The sequence below is a fragment of the Pseudorca crassidens genome, chromosome 6, assembly GCF_039906515.1.
Source record: "Pseudorca crassidens isolate mPseCra1 chromosome 6, mPseCra1.hap1, whole genome shotgun sequence".
In the NCBI taxonomy this organism is placed as follows: domain Eukaryota; kingdom Metazoa; phylum Chordata; class Mammalia; order Artiodactyla; family Delphinidae; genus Pseudorca; species Pseudorca crassidens.
Genome location: NC_090301.1, coordinates 34,610,766 through 34,621,248, shown reverse-complemented (window position 1 = coordinate 34,621,248; position 10,483 = coordinate 34,610,766). Strand labels below are relative to the sequence as shown.

Sequence of the window (10,483 nt, the reverse complement as noted above, 5' to 3'; positions counted from 1 at the left end):
CCATGACTACTTCAGCCAAGAGGCTGAATTATACACTCTTACATGGGCTTGCACTTTAGGCCAAAGGCAAAAATGCCAATACTCATACTGATATTAGATATACTTTTGAAGCACTTTCATGATTTTGGAATGCTGTGGAAGCAACATGGCTTCCTTATTTCTGCAAATATGAAATTTAGAATGACCCCTATGTTCAGGAATTATTGGATGCAATACTTTTACCTGCCACTTTACCTATTATTAAGATTCCGAGGCATTCTAAACTTGACTTTCTGGAAGCTAAGGGAAATCATCTTGCTGACATTTCCACAAGGAATGTTGCTCTTAAAGGAACCAACAGCAGCCAAACCTCTGTCATGGTTCAAAGGGATATTTCCCCAAATGATAACTTAGAAAAACTGGCTAGAGAAGTTAGCCAGCCTCAAAAAAAAAAAGAAAAACAAGATTTAAAATTCAACAATTGTTGGTTCGATAAAGAGAAAGCTCTCATTTGGATGAAACAACACCCCAGGCCTACCGAAGACTAAAATTCCCGCTGCTCACCATTGTACATGCACGAAACCATTAGTCTACTGACAAAGTGATAGCATTCATCAATCAGTATTGGTGGGGAAACACCAAGGCTGCAAAAAGTGCCTATCTCAATTGTCCCATTTGTCTGAAATACAACCCAGGGATTCTTGTCCATATTGCTCCCATTTTTTTTTAAACATCTTTATTGGAGTATAATTGCTTCACAATGTTGTGTTAGTTGCCGCTGTACAACAAAGTGAATCAGCTATACGTGTACATATATCCCCATATCTCCTCCCTCTTGCATCTCCCTCTCACTCTCCCTATCCCACCCCTCTAGGTGGGCACAAAGCACCGAGCTGATCTTCCTGTACTATGCAGCTGCTTCCCACTAGCTATCTATTTTACACTTGGTAGTGTATATATGTGCATGCCACTCTCTCACTTCATCCCAGCTTACCCTTCCCCCACCCTCGTGTCCTCAAGTCCATTCTAAACCTCTGCATCTTTATTCCTGAACCTTTTTTTTTTTTTTAGATTCCATATATATGTGTTAGCATACGGTATTTGTTTTTCTCTTTCTGACTTACTTCACTCTGTCTGACAGACTCTAGGTCCAACCACCTCACTACAAATAACTCAATTTCGTTTATTTTTATGGCTAATATTCCATTGTATATGTGTGCCACACCTTCTTTATCCATTCATCTGTCAATGGTCACTTAGGTTGCTTCCATGTCCTGGCTATTGTAAATAGAGCTGCAGTGAACATTGTGGTACATGACTTTTTTTTTTTTTTTAGAAGATGTTGGGGGTAGGAGTTTATTAATTAATTATTTTTGCTCTGTTGGGTCTTCGTTTCTGTGCGAGGGCTTTCTCTAGTTGTGGCAAGTGGGGGCCACTCTTCATCGCGGAGCGCGGGCCTCTCACTATTGTGGCCTCTCTTGTTGCAGAGCACAGGCTCCAGACGCGCAGGCTCAGTAGTTGTGGTTCACGGGCCCAGTTGCTCCACGGCATGTGGGAGCTTCCCAGACCAGGACTCGAACCCATGTCCTCTGCATTGGCAGGCAGATTCTCAACCACTGCGCCACCAGGGGAGCCCACATGACTCTTTTTGAATTATGGTTTTCTCAGGGTATATGCCCAGTAGTGAGATTGCTGGGTCATATGGTAGTTCTATTTTTAGTTTTTTAAGGAACCTCCATAGTGTTCTCCATAGTGGCTGTATCAATTTACATTCCCACCAGCAGTGCAAAAGTGTTCCCTTTTCTCCACACTCTCTCCAGCATTTATTGCTTGTAGATTTTTTGATGATGGCCATTCTGGCCGGTGTCAGGTGATACCTCATTGTAGTTTTGATTTGCATTTCACCAATGAAATTAGTGACGTTGAGCATCCTTGCATGTGTTTGTTGGCAATGTGTATATCTTCTTCGGAGAAATGTCGATTTAGGTCTTTGGCCCATTTTTGGATTGGGTCGTTTGTTTTTTTGATATTGGGCTGCATGAGCTGCTTGTATATTTTGGAGATTAATCCTTTGTCAGTTGCTTCACTTGCAAATATTATCTCCCATTCTGAGGGTTGTCTTTTTGTCTTGTTTATGGTTTCCTTTGCTGTGCAAAAGCTTTTAAGTTTCATTAGGTCCCATTTGTTTATTTTTGCTTGTATTTCCATTTCTCTAGGAGGTGGGTCAAAAAGGATCTTGCTGTGATTTACATCATAGAGTGTTCTGCCTATGTTTTCCTCTAAGAGTTTCATAGTGTCTGGATTTACATTTAGGTCTTTAATCTATTTTGAGTCTATTTTTGTGTGTGGTGTTAGGAAGTGTTCAAATTTCATTCTTTTACATGTAGCTGTCTAGTTTTCCCAGCACCACTTATTGAAGAGACCATCTTTTCTCCATTGCATATCCTTGCCTCCTTTGTCATAGATTAAGTGACCATAGGTGCATGAGTTTATCTCTGGGCTTTCTATCCTGTTCCATTGATCTATATTTCTGTTTTTGTGCCAGTACCATACTGTCTTGATTACTGTAGCTTTGTAGTATAGTCTGAAGTCCAGGAGCCTGATTCCTCCAGCTCTGTTTTTCTTTCTCAAGATTGCTTTGGCTATTTGGAGTCTTTTGTGTTTCCACACAAACTGTGAAATTTTTTGTTCTAGTTCTGTGAAAAATGCCATTGGTAGTTTGATAGGGATTGCATTGAATCTGTAGATTGTTTTGGGTGGTATAGTCATCTTCACAGTGTTGATTCTTCCAATCCAAGAACATGGTATATCTCTCCATCTGTTTGTATCGTCTTTAATTTCTTTCATTAGTGTCTTATAGTTTTCTGCATACAGGTCTTTTGTCTCCTTAGGTAGATTTATTCCTAGGTATTTTATTTTTTTGCTGCAATGGTAAATGAGAGTGTTTCCTTAATTTCTCTTTCAGATTTTTCATCATTAGTGTATAGGAATGCAAGAGATTTCTGTGCATTAATTTTGGCTCTTAGACATTTTAAATTGCTTAATGGACCGCTCAAGTTCTGGAAAATGGATTTCATACAACTTCCTTCATCTCATAGATATAAATATGTTTTTGTCACAGTCCATTTGTTTTCACACTGAACTGAAGCCTTCCCTTGAGACAGGCTACTGCCTCTTCTATGGCTAAAGTACTTTTGGAAAAATTTATCCCAACCTGGAGAACTCCTCTTGAACTTCATAGTGATTGAGGAACCATTTTGTTGGTCAGGTACTTCTTTTTTTTTTGCCATGCCACACAGCATATGGGGTCTTAGTTCTCCAATGAGGGACCAAACCCATGTCCCCTGCAGTGGAAGCTCGGAGTCTTAACCACTGGACTGCCAGGGAAGTCCTGCTGGTCAGATACTTCGACAAGTCAGCACTGTTTGGTTGGTTTTACAACACTTTTACTGTATTTACCACCCTCAATCCTCTAATTTAGTCAGACACACTAATAGCACTATTAAGACTCAATGGGCAAAATTTGTAGAGGCCCTCCAAATACCTTGGCCACAAGCATTGAAGTTGGTCCTTCTAAATCTCAGATCCATGCCTTCTGGAACTCATAAACTTTGAGAGAGTCACAGGACACCCAATACAATTGGCTCTTGCCTCTTTTGATCCACAACTTTTAAAAGGAGAGATACTCCAATATTGCAAAAGCCTAATTGCTTCTATCAAAAATAACCATGTTTTGGTAGGACAATCTTTTCACAGGTACTCTAGGAAGACAAAGACCTTAAGCATCACACCTTGAAACCTGAAGATTTTGTCTTTTGGAAAAGAAACCTCCAGAAGATCTTGCTGGAGAGGGCCCTTTCAAGTACTACTAACCAACCCTTGTGCCACCAAACTCCAGGAAACAGACTCTTAGATTCATATGACACACTAAAGAAGAACCAAACTCTGACTGGAACTGCAAATTACCTGGTGACCTGACAGTAAAGATTTTCCAGAATTGAAGCAGATGACATCTAATGAGACAGTTTTCCCAAGATACAGAGAAGGCATGTTGGAAGTCTGTTGCTGAACCTTTGATGATGACATAATACTTCAGATAATCTCCAATCTCTATAATCTTGATAACATACGGATGTTAAATAAAAAGTGCTTGAGAGTTCTCCCTCAAATGTGACCTCAATAGGTTTCCAATCTGTGCACTTTCCCCCAGTATGAGACACTACACCCAGGAAAGATCCTTCCTGGCATTGACGAACAAAAAGCCATTGAAACTGGAAATCCTGACTCTTGATCAGCAGTGCTTTCAGAGAAAGATCTTGATCAAAAGGGGGAACTGTAAAAAATTAATAAATGGAAACCTCAATTAAATAGAGTTGGGAGACCAGCAGGGGGAGCACTCATGGCCTGGGACAAGAGCAGAGCCCAATAAGAAAACTTTTTTTTCCTGATGACAACTCAGCCAGTGAAAAGCCATGGACTCTTTGTTTTCTATAGCCCTCCCCACTTCCTTTTCCCCTCTATAGAAGAGTTCTCCTGGGCTTCCCTGGTGGCGCAGTGGTTGAGAGTCCACCTGCCAATGCAGGGGACATGGGTTCATGCCCCTGTCCGGGAGGATCCCACATGCCGCGGAGCGGCTGGGCCCGTGAGCTATGGCCGCTGAGCCTACGCGTCCGGAGCCTGTGCTCCGCAACGGGAGAGGCCACAACAGTGAGAGGCCCGCGTACCACAAAAAAAAAAAGAGTTCTCCTTTCCTTGCTGTGCCAAGACTTGCATGTGTCTCACCATGGTTGCAGACCACTAATTGCAATTATCTGCTGATCCCAGATAAACCTATTTTTACTGGAGAAATAACTGGCAGTCTGTTTTAGGTCAAGAACACACATACATATATGCATACATACATATGTATTTATGAGTGTGTGTGTATATATGATACAGTATCTAAGCCAGGTTCATCAGGTGTTCTATAATCTTCTATTCAAAGCATAGGAGTATAAATACTTTTCCCAGATCATTTTCCAAGAGAAGCAATGTGCTTGTTGAAACAGGCCCTTGGCATCTTCCTAGCTACGGGAATAAAGACCTATTGTTACTTGTCCTTGAAAAAGAAGCATCTATTTCCACCACCAAAGTTAAAAGCAATATCAAGCTCACATGTTGCAACTAACACCTTTCATCTAAGTAGGGCAAAATTTTTAATCCAAAAGTACTATGGGGATCTCACAGCAAAGGCAGAGTAAAGAGGTCAGCAAATCCTCTCTCTAAAAAAACTAGAAAACTGGGTAAGATTGTCCAAAACTACCATTTCAGAACTCTATAAATCAACCAAAGGGCAACAACAAATTTAGAAGTTTATTCATGAAAAACTGCTAAACCTCAGATAAGAACAGGAATTCTGTGGCATTCTTGTCTGGAAGGAAAGAATAAATATCAGAGTGGAAATTAATGAAATTAAAAAAACTAGAGAAAAATTAATGAAACCAGAAGATTTTTGTTTCTTTGAAAACATCAACAAACTGATAAACCTTTAGCTATACTGACCAAGAAAAAAAGAGAAAACACAAATTTACCAAAATAGGAATGAAACAAGAGACCTCACTGCCAACTTTACAGATATTAAAATGATTATAATAAAATATTATGAACATGGGGCTTCCCTGGTGGCGCAGTGGTTGGGAGTCCGCCTGCCGATGCGGGGTACACGGGTTCGTGTCCAGATCCGGGAGGGTTCCACGTGCCGCGGAGCAGCTGGGCCCGTGAGCCATAGCCGCTAGGCCTGCGCGTCCGGAGCCTGTGCTCCGCGGCAGGAGAGGCCACAGCAGTGAGAGGTCCGCGTACTGGAAAAAAAAAAAAATATATATATATATATATTATGAACAACTTCATGCCAACAAATTAGACAATTTAGATGAAATGACAAATTCCTAGAAAGACACAAATTACCGAAGTTGACTAATGAAGAAAGAGAAAATCTGAAGAGATCTATAACAAGTAAAGGATTTGAACTATTAATTTAAAATATTCCCATAAAGGAAAGCCCCAGTCCATATAGCTTCACTGATGAATTCTATCAAATATTTTGAAAAGAAATACCAGTCCTATACAAATATTATAAAGAATGCCAGGAATGATTAATAAAATATGGTCATTCATGAAATAAATCTTAATTGAAAGTAGGGAAGCCAAACTGGCCTATCAATGATAAAAGTTCCAAAATACTTTTAATCATAAGACACTGCCTCAAGGACTTCCCTGGTGGCTCAGGGGTTAAGAATCTGCCTGCCAATGCAGGGGACATGGGTTCGAGCCCTGGTCCGGGAAGATCTCACATGCCACAGAGAAACTAAGCCCGTGCGCCACAACTACTGAGCCCATGAGCCACAACTACTATGAAGCCTGCGCACCTAGAGCCCTCGCTCCGCAACACGAGAAGCCAGCACACCACAAGGAAGAGTAGCCCCCACTCGCCGCGACTAGAGAAAGCCCACACGCAGCAATGAAGACCCAATGTAGCCATAAATAAATAAATAAATTTACTAAAAAAAAAAAGACACTGTCTCGAATGTTGCTAATATTTTAACCAAAACCTTTATTATTTACAGCTGGAGTTTGCAAGTTTAGCCAGTTTAGAATTCTTAACTGAGCATTGAAAGTCTGAATAACAAAGTTTTATACAGCACTAACAAAACAAAAGCCAATCTGAGGCAGCCCTGGACCTTGTCTTATGAGATATTTCCTCAAAGATCTGATTTATCCCTCCTCTCCTTAAGGTCATCAGTTACACTAGTACAGTATTTATCAAGTAGGAGCAGAATATATTGCTAGGAAATCCAATCAGTTCAAGGATACCAATAACGAGGATACAAAGATCTGGAACCCCAATTACGAGAGTTAGAAGAGTCTTAACTATCATGTAAAGCTTTGGTACTCACATTTTACAAAGAGCTTAAGTGACTCATGTGAAATCACAAAAATAGCCAGGGACTAGATCCTCCTTTAATTGTCTATCTTCCAGCATCCCTGTAAGTAAACCAGCTTGTCACCCTTTCTCCTCCATAGTCAAGTCTATGATTGTGATATAAGTACTGGCTTTATCAAATTCATTCCATACATATTAAAGCATGTTGCTTGCCATACATTGAGGCAGCACTAAAATGAGTGAGAAATTGCCATTGCCATCAACAATTTCAGTTTAAGGGAAAAGATAAGACAATTGCAAATGCAAAAGTTACCAAATATCAGGAAGAAAGTACAAGGTGCAAAGTTCAAAAAAGGAATGTGTTCACATCAGATGCAATGACTAAGAAAGGCTTGCAGAAAAGGGTAGTATTTAAGATACGGCTTGAAACAATAAGTAGGATTTTGACAATAGAAAGTGAGGGAAGGACATCTCAAGAAGAGGGAAGACACAGTGTGTCCAGTCTGACTAAAACATAGAGTTCAGTTGTTTAAGAGCTTTCTCTGCCATGATACCAGTTTATAAACATTTCCCATGCCAGCGCACTGCACCTATTCCTATGGGTGCACCCAAAAGCATAGATAAAATAGGCTGCTTGCCATATACAACTCCTAGTAACCCCACTCCCTCTCTCACTTCCAAGAACATATATCAGAATGCAAATGAATGATAATGATCTTATAATAGATGACTTTCGATCTGCTTTAATTTTTAAAGAAAATAATTTGCTAACTTTAATAAAGTTTTTTGTCAAGAATTGCTTGCTACACACCCCATAATGGATGGTAATAAGTTAAGAACCACCAATGTGATGAGAAATAATGGTGGAAAACATTGGTCAGAGCTATCCTCAGGTGGCCTCAAGTACAAACCAAGGTATTTAAACTGTGAAGAGAAATGATTCTGGCTGCATTTGGGAAAATTACTCTGGAAGTGTGGAGAAAGAGATAGCACAGTTAGGAAGTTATTGCATAAGTCCCAGTTAGTTAGAGGTAATAGAGGCCCAAATCAAGATAGTACCAGGAAAGGAGGATGGAAATAAGAAAGGTGACAAATATAGAAGATAAGCTTTGTGAGTGCACAGGTCTGTTATGACTTCTGTATCTCTAGAAGTCTCTAGTTCAATAAATATTTGTTGAATGGGTAAATAAATAAGATCATGGTGGCAAGGCAGTATATTATAATGGTGGAGTCAGACTGCTTGGGCTCCAGTCAAGCTTTTTACTTACTAGTTCAATAAATTTGGGCAAGTTACTTGACCTCTCTATGCCTCAGTCTTCCCATCTATAAAACGGGGCTAATAATAGTTTCTAGAATATAGTGTAGTTTTGAGGATTAAATGAGGTTAATATGGAAAGTGCTTAGAAGAATGCATGATACATACCTGCTAAATTAAAGTAGCTATTATTTTTATTAGTGAAACATTATATCTTTAACAGAACTTCAGAAGTGAGAAACGCAGTCTTGGGGGAAGAGTAATCAATAGTATTAAGGGTTTAGTTTGGTATTCCAGGAGAGATACCAGGTACGGTGGATTGGGGGCTTGAGAAAAAGGACGGGGCTAGACTTAGAGGTCTGACTCTTGCCACTTCATTCTGCTACGCACAGTTCTCTCATCTCCCACCAAGCCCCAGTCACACTAGCCCTGTCAGTTCCTCCAGTAGGTCAGGTTTTTTTCTCCTACCTCAGGATCTTTCCACTGCTGTTCCCTCAACCTCAAAGAGCACAGAGCCTGGACTCAACGAATATTTGTTCAATAGATAAATTTGGAACTCTTTTAAATGGAGATAAAAGTTAAATCCCTGAGAATGTATGACACTGTCACGTAAGAAAATCTGAGGAAAGGTGATATAAGATGTGACTACAAAAAAGATGAGCCAAGTAGGTCAGAAAGAGAAAAACAAATACCGTATGCTAACATATATAAGAAAAAAAATCTAAGAAAAAATATTGGTTATGAAGAACCTAGGGGCAGGACAGGAATAAAGACGCAGACGTAGAGGATGGACTTGAGGACACGGGGAGGGGGAAGGGTAAGCTGGGACGAAGTGAGAGAGTGGCATGGACTTGTATACACTACCAAATGTAAAACAGATAGCTAGTGGGAAGCAGCCGCATACCACAGGGAGATCAGCTCGATGCTCTGTGACCAGAAGGGTGGGATAGGGAGGGTGGGAGGGAGACGCAAGAGGGAGGAGATATGGGGATATATGTATATGTATAGCTGATTCACTTTGTTATAAAGCAGAAACTAACACGCCATTGTAAAGCAATTATACTCCAATAAAGATGTTTTAAAAAAAAAAGATGAGCCAGCAAATACAAAGGACTATGCAGAGGTAACCAGGAGAGTTGGAGTGAAGTTTTAAGGAGATGGGTAACACCCTAAATGCTCAAGATTGAAAGCATCACTGGATTTGGCAATAATTCTGGGAAAGAACTCTGAGAAAGTAATTTTCCATGAAATTGGGAGGAGCATGGGGCAAAGATCAGATTGTTAAGGAAAAATAAATCAACTAAAACAAACTAATTTACCAAATATTTGATAAGGAGGAGAAGCAGGGTCCAAGAAAGGTGATTTTAGGGACAAACCCTGTTTTTAGGGTTCCTCTGGTAGTAGGAGAGTAAGGAAGCAGATGGAGAGGCAAACAACTATGGTACAAACGGAATATAAATATGAGGCTAGATCCTGGAGACACTGTGCATCGTTATTTGTACAGGTTTACAACGTCCACAGTACTTTTCGCACTTTTAGTCCCCCAGCTCTCTGATGATACATCCTCTAATTCAGCGATTCACCCATGAGGTCCCTAGACTGGCAGCATCAAGCATCACAGGGAACTTGTTAGAAATGCACATTCTTGGGTCCCACACCAGATCTACCTAATTCAGGCGAAGCTCAGCAAGGTGTTTCAACAAGTCCTCCACAGGATTCTGATGATCTCCAAGTTCCCACAACCATCATACTCAGGACGGAACTACCAAGACCACTGCAAGGATGGCGGCCACAGTCGGAGGGCCGAACTTCCTTCCGACCCCTATCTGGATTTTCCTCGCTCCTAAGAGGGGCAGTGCCCAACCCCACCCAGCCAGCACCGCAGAGCAATGTTGCCCCGCTTCGGACTTAGCCTGAGCAAGTGCTGCCAAGCCCAGCCGCAGCAGAGACCACGTACAGACCCTTTAGCCAACTCGGTCTCCGCCCACGAAGGGCCCGTGCGTCCCCAGCCCTCGGGCTTCGACTTCCGGCGCTACTGGGGCGTGGGGGGTGGGGGGGCTCGGTGGGGAAGGGACTCAGGCCGGACGTGTCCAACTTCCTCGACACCGGCAGGGGTGGTGGGGGATATTCGTTCTCCTAACCCCTCCATGTGCTAACTAAGAGGCCGGAGGACACGGCGATGGAAGAAAGATGGGCTAGTCTAGGCTAAGTTTCCGGGAAATCTGGAATCCAATAGAGGAATAAAAAATCTTTGAAAATCCTCTTCGCTTCCTTTGCCTCCTTTCCCACCCCACACCCCGAAGCCGCCATCAGGGAGGGGCGGGCAGAGC

At 41.4% G+C, this 10,483-nt stretch overlaps 1 long non-coding RNA gene across 1 annotated transcript; it reads right to left on the bottom strand.

Moving 5' to 3' along the window:
* Window positions 1–5,313: 5,313 nt before the first annotated feature.
* On the bottom strand, window positions 5,314–10,455 carry LOC137226351 (uncharacterized). Its single transcript, XR_010944318.1, has 2 exons — window positions 9,821–10,455; window positions 5,314–5,816 (listed from the first exon to the last, which is right to left on the bottom strand). It is a non-coding gene; the product is annotated as an uncharacterized lncRNA (long non-coding RNA).
* Between the last annotated feature and the right edge of the window lie 28 nt (window positions 10,456–10,483).